This window comes from Buteo buteo, chromosome 5, assembly GCF_964188355.1.
Source record: "Buteo buteo chromosome 5, bButBut1.hap1.1, whole genome shotgun sequence".
Lineage (NCBI taxonomy): Eukaryota > Metazoa > Chordata > Aves > Accipitriformes > Accipitridae > Buteo > Buteo buteo.
In genome coordinates, this window is record NC_134175.1 from 52,965,828 (window position 1) to 52,978,724 (window position 12,897).

Below are 12,897 nucleotides of genomic sequence, written 5' to 3' on the forward strand. Positions count from 1 at the left end.
CAGGATGAGGGCACGAGGAGTCAAGCTTACCGATTAGGTCTGAGCTGCATTTGAATGAAGATTTCAGTTGGAAGTGCTGTGGCCAAGGTGAACTACAATGAGAGTTAAAAAGACCCAGGGAGGTGCTGGTCTGAGGGAAGAGGTGAGGCTGTGGTCAAAGAGCAACACGGGGTCTAGATGCTGCGTTGGTACTATACTTTCAAATGAATTCTTGGCTAAGAGTCAGATCCTGATTAGTTGTATAGCATCCGGTGTACAGGGAGGAAAAGCACGGTTGTTACTTTTGTTCAAATCATTAGTTCTGTGTTCTGGCTTTGTTTCCTAAGAAAGGTAATTGCAGTCTGTGTAACTTTCCCCAGCCCTGGAGGCAAATTACAGAATAAGGATTGAAAAAAAACCTTCTAAGAAGCTGCATGTATGGTGGTATCACTTGAGGAGTTCTGATAATCTGACTACTCGGCTTTTACATTTCATTTAATTGAAGATATACATTGGTGACTCTCTGTGTAAACATCCAGTGTGGAGTTGTACTATGCAACTCGGGGATTAGTATTAATGGTGATCTGGAGGCATATTATAATCAGGGATTGTAACATGCATCATAGATGTCCAAAGATACATTTTAACCTAAAACATTTATGCCGCATCATTGTTGAAGAGATTGACTTGCTTTATTTTATTCTCTAGTTGATCTTCCCAGCCAGCCCTGAATTATTTTTGCTTTGTCTTCAGTGTCATGTTTGTTACATTTCTTCTACATAGTCATTTTGACGTGCTTCTGAATATCAGTCTGTAATCATGGGTCTATTCGCTCTACCATGCTTGTCTCAGAAAAGGTTGTTGGAAAGATCCTAAAGTTTAAAATTGTACAGCTAAAACCCCCTCTGCTTCTCTTATAAGCTAATCTCAAACCCTTTTGTTCTGGCATGCACCTATATAGCTGAGATAAGTAAATAGTGAGTCCCTGAACAGACGGCCATTAAGTCCATCACTTGTATGCCAACCAATTTGGTAGCTATCAACCCTTCTGCGAGATAGAGGGTAAACCAAGTAGGTAAACTCAACGTTCATCCAGTATCCTTTCTGTATATTTTTTCCTAGGCTTTGCTCACATTCTCTACAACCTAAGACAATCTCTGATTAAATATGGTTACCACGCTTAATAATCATATTCTCAAACTTTATTTTAATTGTTAAATGGAATAGACTAATATTACCCTCGGTATGCAGATGGAGCAAACAAATTCTCTTGTTTGAATCGTTGATGATGATCTTAACTGAGTTTTGGGTATGCTACAGTTTCTACTGATATTTATATCACGGAAAGCCACAAATCTGAAGAATTTGTTTATAGCTGCAGACAAGCTTAGCTAATTACTAATCAGACCTTAGTAACACCAGCTTTTGAAGCATGATTCAAGATTTGGACAACACTTACTTTTGATTTGTATTTACTGAACACTTCAAAATTGGTATTTTAAATGAGTATCGGTGAAAAGTGGTTAAACGCATGTTCATTCATTCACATTCCTTTTGGGCAGTTTTGTAGAACAGCTTTCTCATGCTGTTCCTGCTTTCAAAATGTCATTGGTCTTTAAGAGATGAAAACAGCACAGGTACCAAGGGAAGACACCTGCCTGTCTCTACTTTCTTATATGTACATTTTCAACACGTCTCCTTAGAGGTCACACCAGCTCTAGGCTAAGTAAGTGTCTGCACGTGCCATTTTTCTTTCTACTTGTGCTGTCTATCCCTGACCATTCTGCTAGATCTGTTGTACTTTTAAAGATTTAATATTGTGTGTCATGGTAATACTGAGTATTAGTATGGAATATTTCAGAGATCTGAGCACAATGACATACAGGTCTTTTTTCCTGAGAATAATATTTAAGGTTTCATCAGTGTTCAGGCTATGCTTTCCAGAACATGTTGTATTTATCAGCTGACTTTGCTCTGCCATTCTTATAAATTCCTTTGCTTACTTAAATACCTAAAGGCTTCTTACTCTTTTTCTCGAAGGCAGTCTTTACCTCTGTGATTAGTCTCTTGCATACTTTTGAAAAATTTTGTCATCTGTTGAAAAACCCAAGATAATCTGGATTTTCTTTGCCATCATCTGTTTTGCTGATGTTCTATAAAAGTTTTAAATTAAAGTATTTGATGTAAACAAGATGATTTGGCCAGTGGCTTTCAAGTATAAAGCTTAGTTGTTTTATAACATTATTTTTAATTTATATTTCAGGCTATATTACCAGCTTTTTATCTGTAATTCCCTAGGTTCTTGCAGATCTCTTAGAAAAGTATTATTTGGCCATGGAGTTACATAGCACTTTAATTTGGCTGGTTTGATCCAACCTCTGCTTTTTTACTTTTGACGTTTCTCTGTGTGATAGTCTACCTTTGTTATATTTAAAGAAAAGATAATTCTCCAGTTTCTTCTATAATAAAAAACTGTACAGATAAATACTTCAGCTTTTCAAGAGTCTTTATTCTACAAAATTACTTTCTTTATACCCTTGTGGCTAAGCCTATCCCCTAGCTCTCTTGCAACTTGCCTGCTTCAGAGATAATTAAAGTTTTTATAACTTTGTCTGATCTTTGCATTCTCTCTTAGCTCATCTGTTACATCCTATGTTTTAGCTACCAGAGTTTATTACTTACACAGCTTTGAAAGAAAAAAATGTGTTCCACATCTCTTGTGCTGCTGGCATGGTAACCTCTAACCTCTGTGGTTCCATTCTCTATTTCAAGGCATGCAGAAAAGAAGAAATTTTTCATACTCCTGCCACTTTGTGCATTTCTTAATGATTTGTCTTTTTTTTAATGTATACTTTCCTTTTTTTAGATGGTACAGTTTTTACTGAGATCTATTGTGTAAACATTAAACACTTGGAAAAGTTTCAGAAACAAAACTGACAAGTTAACTGCTGTACTACTAAACCATTACATTAGACTCAATAAAGACATCATAGCTTCTTTCCACAAATAAATCAGTTGCATTTTTGTCTCCTGCTAAATAGACATTCGTGAGATGTGCAAATCTGTTACAAACTTAGCATAGCATTGGAAAAATGGTTACATATTAAATAGCTAAAACTGGTATATTAAGTCTTTAATTAGTCTTTTACTAAAATATTGTTCATGACTGGCATATCTCTAACTCTTTCCATCTTCAGTTAAGAAAAATATCTTATTCCTGGGTGGAAATTTAAAACTGAAAGTAGACCTTCTTAAAAATGGATGAAAATGTGATTTCTGTAATATTTATCTTTAATATTAATTTTCACAAATGGCTAAGCAAAATCTTTTGTGAAGATGATGATCTGAAGTGAAGATTGCTCCAGATACTTGGGCAAACAAATAATTATTCGTAATGAAATTAAATCAGTAAAATTTCAGCTTGTATCTTCCCATATACATATGGTATGCTGCCTACCAGGTGCTTCATATGGACACTCATATCTAAACACTGTTCTCAGTCATGTGAATTAGTCTCTTTTTTGCACAGCAACGTACACGGATAAGTAGTTCAGGAGAAAAAAAGGACTTTGCCAGTCTGAGTCAAGAAAAATGAAAAGATTTTATTTTACAATAGGTGTGCATACAAGAAAATGGAATGAAAACAAAACCTCAATTAAAACTCAGAAGCATATTCTGGGAAAAAAGTTATAGAAAGAAAAGAATTTATTGTGGATAATTCAGGGTACTAATAAATGTTTCACCACCAGATCAAAAGGAAATAGCAGAGCTGTTTCAGCAAGAGGTCCTTAAATTTATTGGTTTATTCTTGCTTTGTATTTACAATAACATGGCATTAGATCTTTCTTGCATATCCTGTTTTATCCCCCTGATGTTTCTATCCTTCATGGAGCCACCCCACAAAAAAACCTGGGGCATGCACATGAACTTGTATAGAATATACACCAAATAATATCCTTTGATATATAGCAACTGTCGGTACAAAATTTATTTCTGTAAAAGAAAACCTCTGCAAATAGCAGTAACCTTGGCTTTCCAGCATTAATTATTTTTCAAGTTAACCCATGTAAATCACGTGAAAAGTTAACACTTACTGCATAATACAAAACCACCATCAACATTTCTCACATTATTATGATAGTCATGCTTATGCCAGAGTAATACATTTCCCATTACAGCTCCTTCTTCTTAATTCATAAGCCATAAAATATAATAACCACTAAAAAATGTATGGTTTTTGTTGTTGTTGTTTTGGTTGATATACTAAACACAAATACAGCATTTTTTCCTTAAAACCATAAAATTTAGTTCATCAGATATCTGCATCATTCGACTTCATTTGACCTCTGTGCTTGGAAAATGCGTATATATATAGAGCACTTTAGATTTAGTCAATATATATTACATTGACAATAGTAGTTATGTATCTACTTAATTCTATCCTCAAAGTGCCACTGTTTGTCTGCATGTGTATTACTTTGGCCAGTTTCACTGATTCCTCCTTCCACAGAGTGCTGCAGAGTTAAGCAAGCTGAAGATTTAACTGGAACAATCTTCAGAGCTCTCTCAATGCCTACAGGAGGATATTCTAAAGGTTCAAGTGAGCCTCAACCTCCCTGTAAAGCCAACTGAGAGAGGCTCCTCCAGAGAGGGCTCTGGAGCAGGAACCTCAGCTGCCCCGATTTACTTGCTGAGGAGTACCCCTCTGTTGGCCATAGAGCAAGCCAAAGGATATTAACTTCATTATGCTACCATTATTAGATTTTGTGAATGTGTATGTACAGCTACATAAGAGTTCTCTACACAATGTGCTACAACAGGCTTTTTGAAACACTTGGCTTTTTAATCCCTTATCTATTCTGCATTGTGAAAGTTTTGGTGACATAGCTGTCCAGCCCTTGCTGACAGTGAGCATGCTTTATCTGTAGCACAGCAAATAGAAGCCATATGTCCAACAACTTATTTATATTTTGTCCATCTTTTTGTATTTCACCTTGGCATGAAAGTGTCTTATTTTCTCCTCCATGATTTTCCCAGAACACTTATGAACAGGCCCTGGTAGCCCACCTGGTAGGACTGGGGTCACATACGAACAAAAACATTAGTGACTTAGAAGCCTAAACCATTGATTTCAGGACAACATAGGCTCCTGCAAGACTGTGTACTTTTCAGTAGTGTGACGCAGTAATTCCCAAGTTGGCAGCAATAGCTTCAAATAGCTCTGTACCATAAGCTAAAATGGTCACATCTCTGTCAGGACTTGAGCATGGAGATGCACAATGGAAAGGCACTCTGTTGTGCACTACAGCCATACAAAACCAGTGCTTTTAGTAATTTTACAAAAAGAACAGACTTTACATGGGCTGTCTATTAATATGGTTACTTGGGCTGGAAGTGATGTGCTGATTCCTTCTTTTCTTTCTTTGAATACTGAAATAAGGATATAGCTAGTGCAGACTGAATTATTCTTGTATAATAGAGGCCTTACAAAGTTATTACTCAAGCAGGATAAGCTATAACATTATGAATCCACAGGTATTGTGTTAATGACTGGTTTCTTCAGCTTTGTCCAGAACACTACCATTTAAATGTACTGCTGTGGTTAAAGCAGTGAATGAGGGAGAAATTGAGTCATTCGATAGACATAGATTGTAGTTAATGTTTGCATAATTTTATTTAATGTTACATTTTTCTTACGAAAACATCTATAAAATATGAAAAAATAATGCTCTAGTCACTATTACTGCTCTAGCATTTTAAGACACATTTTCAATTCTCTTTTATCTCCTTATTCCTGTCCAGTAAAGGATCAGAGACATCAGATTAAAATTGTTTCCTTGGATAACACAATATATTGAAGCACCTTTTTTTTTCTCTTCGAAGTCATACTCAGGTGATACTCACTCAGTGGAAAGTACCTACTTATGTCTTCACTGTAGAGTAAATTATACATATTTCTACCAGACATTGGTTTGTCCTTTATTGTTAGGCTTTTATTTCATTAATAACTTACACCAGCCTATCATTTTAGACATCCACCAGCTTTGACTGTTTTTGCTCAGGGACAGCACACTGAAGAGATTTTCAGGACCTCGCCAGGGAATTAGATTCTGCTAGCCTTAGTGTCTAGAGTTTATTGAGTAATAGGAGGCCTACTCCTCCTTGAAAAATAAGGATGACGTGAGTCTGCTTTGTTATCTCCTTTCTTTATACAGAAGTGAGCAGGTTTGCCACCCTCTTGTGTAGGTGGGGTGGGTGAAAATAAGAATTGAAACCATGTTGTAATAGATACACTTTTACACTGTTACGTTAGCTCAAGGAGGCTTTGGAGCCACCAACTACGACGAACTCCCGATGACAGTTTCTATTCTAGAACAACGTGAAGCACCAAGCAGCTTTTACAGAATGTGTGAATGCATGTAAATAACCTAGAGCAATGGTACCACACTAAGTGACGCTCCTGTGCAAAAGCAGGAGTATGATGTTAGAACCTTTTTCTGTACTTCTAACTCAAGAGAAAAGTGATAATGTTAACTCCATACCTGCTGACAGCTAAAATCTCACCAAAATCTTCTTTAAAGTCTTGAGGGAAGTGGAGGGTTAATGCCACAGTCTCACGAATTCAGTGTTGTTCATTTCTTGACCTGGTTGCTGTGATATGCCCAAAACCTGCAACAAGAAAGAAGGAACAGTATCACAAACTTCCTGAGCGTAGAGCTTAAGAATCCTAACACAATCAGTGTGTTAAAAGCATTCTCGGGTAACTATGCTACCTGAAGACCTGTCAATTACAAGATGAGTTTAACCAGAGGCTGAATTAGGATTTATTTGTGTTGAAAACATGCAGTCATAGAATAAAAAAAGGATAATAGAAATAAAATTTAGATGCTGTTGTCAAACTATGCAGACTTAAGGGAGAATACACCTGGAAGACAAAAGAAGATGAAGGGAGAAACTTGGATGTTTGGTACAACTAAGGTGCTGTATTTTAACAAATTATCTACTTCAGTGTGCAAGCTAAACCAAAATCTTTAAAAGTCAGTCAAAGAAAACACCACAATGAAATTCAAAGAGGACTGGAATAATTTTCTTTCAAATCAATATATTTTCCAAGTGATAATTATTTTTCAGAGATATGAAATAGGGAAGTCAGAGGTACCACAAATCATACTAGTATTTTCCCTTTACAAAATGAAAAAAAAAAAAAGGAGTATTGAGAAAAAAAGAGAGAAAATGACAATAGCCTTCAAAGACTGGAAAAAAAGAAAGTTTATGAGGACATGGTGTGAAATGCTCATCTCAAAAATCAAATGAGGAATAATATTTGTGGAAGAAGCCTTCATAAATTTCTGTCATAACATGCAGTGTTCTTGTAATTGACAACATCTGGGGAGAGAAGAAGGAATCTGACAATAGGAAGCATATGATGCAAAAGGCTTGCAAAAATTACAGGAAATGAAATATTTAATTATCTTTTACATATTCAGAGACATTTGAGAGCATTTCCTCCACTAGCATTTTCATTTTGGTAAGCACAGAGTAATGAGATCAGATCGGGTTATTTTGCTTCTACATGTATAAATGTCTATGCTGCCTCCCCCCAAAAAAGACAAATTGAAAAAAAGCATTAAAAATGAATGAACAATGTTACAGCTTTGTGGTAGGAAATCATATTTTGAGTTCAGATGCAAACAGCATTCTTTCAAATCACAACTGATCAACAAAATGAATGTGGCCAGGATTAATTGGCTATAGTGGGAGTCTAATGACTGCAGGAAGGAAAATATTGATGGGGTTGATACCAGAGGAAAGAAAAAAACCACCTTGAGATTCTGCAATGTCAGTGAAAAATAGAAAGATTCATCTTAAAAGGAAGGAACAACTGGAATAAAAAAAACCAAGAAGGGCCTCAAGTTTCTTAAGAGTAAGATACCAGCAGCAGGAAACCTAACTGGCAAATGCGAGTGAGCAGATGAGTGGCACAGTTTCACAAAGCCCTCTTTTGCCACAAACCCAATAAATCCACAAAGTTTGGCTTGACTCCATACTGGTACATCTATCTTCTATCCGAACGCACTCCCTAGAATTACAGTAGCTTTCGCTGGTGTTCAGAGGTGCCAGCTGAATACAGCCTGGCGCCTACCCTACAGCCTGTTTCTGTATCATTTTAACTACATAAACTGGGAAACAGGAGTACTCAGAAGAACCCAAAGTATACATCTATGGATACTGCCAGTGTTAAATCTGTGGTTTCAAATTCTTTGAAGTATTCCTAATAAGCAGAAGTTTGTAAACAATTTATATGCTGCTTTATGCTCACATAAAACAGAACAGTTTCAGATTATGTCAATATGTTGAAACTGTTCTCTGACTTTAATTAATTGATGAATAGGAAAAAAAAAGTCTGAAACTAACCAATTCTTAGTTGTAAATAATGCACCCTGTTTTGTAAGAACTTAATTAGAAAGGGTTTCCCTTTCAGCAGTAGAGCACTCATAATTCTATTAGAAAGTCTGAAATAAATAGGCTTAGAATTGGGCAGCTGTTCACAAATTAGCACTGTCACAGAACTCAACTTTTTTTAATCCTTTTATTATGCAGACTCAAGATTTACTTCAACCCACAGTACACCATTATACTTGCAATTTAACTCATTCTTAGCTACGTGCTGCTTCAGTATGAGTGAACCTACACAGAAACACATTGTTCTTTTCAGCTCATGCAGAGAAGCAGGAGAAGGCTATACTATTTCTTTTGGTGGAGTTACAAACCTTAACTGAGGTAGGAAAAAGTTAATGGTTGATAGCAACCTAGTACATTCTGCCTTGCGCGAAATTTTGACAGCAGCATTGAAGGAGGCAATTAAGCCACTTCCAGGTTTGAACGTTACTTGGAGGCTGACTACAACACAGCAGATGCTCTCCCAAGGTGTGGGTGGCATCTTCCCACCACAAGAAACATTTCAGTGAACTGCATGGTTTCAGATGGATTCATGTAATTCCTTGCAAAATTAAACCAAATTAATGCATTTTTTAACACGGGAAATTCTGCAAGCAATACAAATGACATTTGGGTAGTGCCTCAGGAAAACATTTGGAAAGAGTACTTACAAAGGGAAATCTAATTTCTCCTTTTATAGTAGACTGCATTTCTTTACAAGTAATATTTCTGTTATTGTTGTAGGTACCAAGGCCAAACCCCTCTACATTTAAATGGAGTAAACGCAAATGTGTTGTGAGACACCGAGTTTACACCACAATGGGTAATGACTGTTCATTTATTTGTAAGTATGAACATTTGCGGTTTATTTTTGAGCCAAAAAGATTGTTGGCCGCTACTATACGCATGAAAATGTGATATCTCATTTAAAATGTGGCAGCAGTTACTGACAGAAGCAAAACTAACCCCCAGAAAACACTGTACATAGAATATCTGTTTTCCAAATATGAATGAGGTCACCCTTGGATGTGATCTATGTGTTATTAAAATGAAAGATTTCCCTAGGCAGAAAGCCATTAAGCCTGAATTAATGCCATAAATATCTAACAGCTACTTCAGGTGAATAATTCTGATTAAAATATTGCTGTAGTTTTCTCAAATCACACTCCATGAATATTAGTCTGGAAATTAAGAATACAATGTTTAGCACATACTAACATGCTTATACATGGTACAGTGGAGAATTTGCTGCGAGTTTCATTAAGTATTTGGTGGTGTGCCGTTGGCAGAGAGAGGAGGTACCACTGGTGCCTCTGGCATAGTCCCAGTTCAGTGGCTGCAGTGCCCACTTGGGATGTCAGGACTTGGAGTTAATTTCCTCCCCTGCCTAGGAGAACTTCAACCTGCAGCTCCCATTTCCCGTGAGAACTTGGGAGACTGCTGGCTAATGAGGCAGGAAGGAAATTTCTCTCAGTCCATCCTATTAAAGTCGTATCACTTTGTACAGAATCATTAACTATTAATTGGGCCAGAAAGAAGGTAGGGTGATGCTGTGGATAGTTGGGCCCTAAGCCTGCCTCCAATCAATGATTAATTTTCTCCTGTTAAAGAACCTTTAGAGCAGGGACTTGGACGCAGGCCTGCTCACTCGAAGTGGTATGAAATCACCATCCATTGCTGGCACGTGCGGGGACACAGGGGGATGCAGCACAGAGACTGCCACCCTTACACTGACCAAATTCGTAATGCAGCACAATACTCTCTGCATGCAGCAGCAGCAGCATGTAAAAGCAGAGTTTCTAGACCTTTGTGTCCCTCTGCCTGCAGCAGATAGCTAACTTGCTACCTCCTGAGGCTGGGAATATACCAATTCCTACAATGCAGAGCTGTACAAGCACGGACATTTGAAAAAGCTCAGCAATGAAGTGCCCTGTAGACCTTGCTCACTGGCAGACTGTCTGCATACAGCTCACACCTGGGAGACCAAATGTATGAATTCAGGCCTCCTCAAGCAGAGTTGAGAATTATTTACAGGTCTTCCACACCCTTGATGAATGATTTACGCACTGCCCCACTGGGTTGAAAGAAGGCAGCAGGCAACCATGCCCTCTGAGTTTTGTGCCAAGTCCAACTGAAAAGAGATGCTCAGAAAAAGTCTACTAGACCAGACAAAATGATACCTCCTAGGCAGCGTCAGCCCGAAACACCACCCAATTATAGTGTATTTACTTGCCCACTGATACCTTTTTTTTGTAAGCAGCAAGTGCATTTAGAGTATCATTCGGTTCACAGTTAAAGGAAGGGTGATCTTGATTTTAAAAAGAATGCTCATTTTACTTCCGAGTTACAGATATGCATTTACACATGTGAAACAAAAATGAGAAGAATAATACAGGTAACTACGTTTAGCCATTGCCATCTCAAAGAAAGATAAACTTCCTATTCACTGTCAAGGGAGTAACTCAGATGTGCCTGGGTTTGCCAACCTCCCTTTTCCCTGTGTGAATTATATCTCTTGTGGCTTATGAGTTGTTTCAAGCAGGACCTGCACATAGCTAGATCAAACTCCTGTTATCATTTCGTGTTTTCTATTCAAGATTGCCACTTCTGACGGTTTTACTTTATTTTCAAGAACTCTAATTGAACTTGTAAAACATTATTTTTCCTCTGAGTTGAGACCAAAAAGACAGTAATCTCTCTGATCAACGCCTCTGAGGTTTCCAAGAGAACATGTGCTGAAATCGCAAAGGCAGTTTTACGGTGTGAATTCAAGACACTTTTTATTTCTAATAAGAAAGCTATATGACTTCCAATATTCATAAAGCATTGTTTCTATATAAGATTTTGAAGTACAATTTGCCCTTCATGCAGATGGAGATTGGAAGCACAGATTAAGGAGAAAAAAAACCCCAAACAATTGATAGTATAATGCTAGTAACAGAAGTTTTAAATTTAAAAAAGGAGATCATTTGAAGGGGAAAGACAAATTGTATTGACAAAGAAAATTGAGTTTTACTAAAATGATGTCTTCATTTATCATGGAAGTTTTACTAAGAACAAGCTAGAGAAATGATTAGAGTAAACGTGATTAAAATTGTTACTGAGGTTTGGCAAGGTGGCAGATCTTTATCTGACACCTAAAACATTATTGAGAATCAAACAAATGTTACGGATACGGAAATTTGATGCATTTCTAGACAGAGGACCAGATCCTGTCCTGCATAAGAGAAAAAATATTAAACTAGCTCAGCTCCATGATCTAAGGGGCTAGGATTGCAACTGTGGTCCCCCAACAGAAGCAGTTATGCATACTGATTTTTGGGGATCTTTACCATGGATTTAGGACTTGGAGGAACGCTTCATCTTTAGCGTTCCTAAAGGAACAGCTAAAGGGAAAGGCTTCATCTTTATTAGCACTTTAAACTTGCCCAGCACCATTCTCTGGCACTGGGACCAACTGGCATGGAAGGGCCTGTTCCTCCATAGGTGAATATGCAATCCGATTTTAGCATCTGTGTGCAGATACAGAAATGCCCTTTAGAATTTTATTTACTGTCTATCTGGGACAAAGAGTGCTTCTCAATTAAGCACTCAGTTAAGGACTCTGTTGTCTTAATATAATCACCACGATGCTGATATAGAAGTAAAAACATTCTGTATCGCATAACCAGTTCATTCAATCTTTTAGGCAGTGATTTTTATCCTAAAGTAAATCAAGAGTGACTAACCCACCTTCTCTCTACTCTGAGAAGGTAGACATATCACTGGGAAAAAACCCGTACCTTAACTTTCCCCTTCCATCGCAAATGAGTTTTCTTAGCTTAATTGACTTCATGTGTTTTTATGCCCTTCCTGTTTTTAACATCCAGTCAAAATGAAACCACTTCTGGCCTAAAATTAATGGTAAGTCACAGGTAATGAAAAATCTGTACTTCAGACACTCCCACAATGAATGAAACAGCTTCACTGAGAAGGGTATAGAAGTAATAAACTTGTAATAAATGTCAGAAAGATGTGAGCCCTTTATTGGAAAAAACCTCATGTACTGCTTTTAACAACTGAAGCTGTCAGTTATATAAATGATAATGTGCATTGAGGGAAAGTAAGCTATAAATCCTTTATTTCTGAAATGAAATTTTATCAAACATGAAGAAATAGGTTGATGACAAAATTAGTTCTCTGGTAATGCCAAATATAGATGCATCTGGATATCAGTGTTTTGAGTTCAGAGCAAAAAGGATTTTCCCAAATATTTTCTTGCATCATGAGTGCTTTGCATCCAGAAGTGCCTGTGTCCTTTTGATCATCCTCACCCTCAGGCTGAAAACAATTCTGGAATATTATTTTTACCATCACTAACTGGTACTGAGCAGAGATTTGAGTGCCAGTTCCAGTATGCACATAGTCAAACAGCTGGCTATTGCATTCAGAGAAACCAGGAGAAGAAACATTCTTTACCATCTTCCAACACAGGTTGAT

The 12,897-nt window shown here is 37.2% G+C and overlaps 1 long non-coding RNA gene across 4 annotated transcripts in view; it reads right to left on the reverse strand.

Moving 5' to 3' along the window:
• Positions 1-12,897, reverse strand: part of LOC142031510 (uncharacterized) — a 30,084-nt gene that overhangs the window by 12,263 nt on the left and 4,924 nt on the right. For 2 of the 4 annotated variants that reach the window (XR_012650552.1, XR_012650553.1), the window contains exon 4: positions 3,604-6,648. This is a non-coding gene — a long non-coding RNA (uncharacterized LOC142031510). Of the gene's footprint in view, positions 1-3,603; positions 6,649-12,897 lie in introns of those variants that run through there. The other 2 variants (XR_012650555.1, XR_012650554.1) reach the window with 2 other exon arrangements.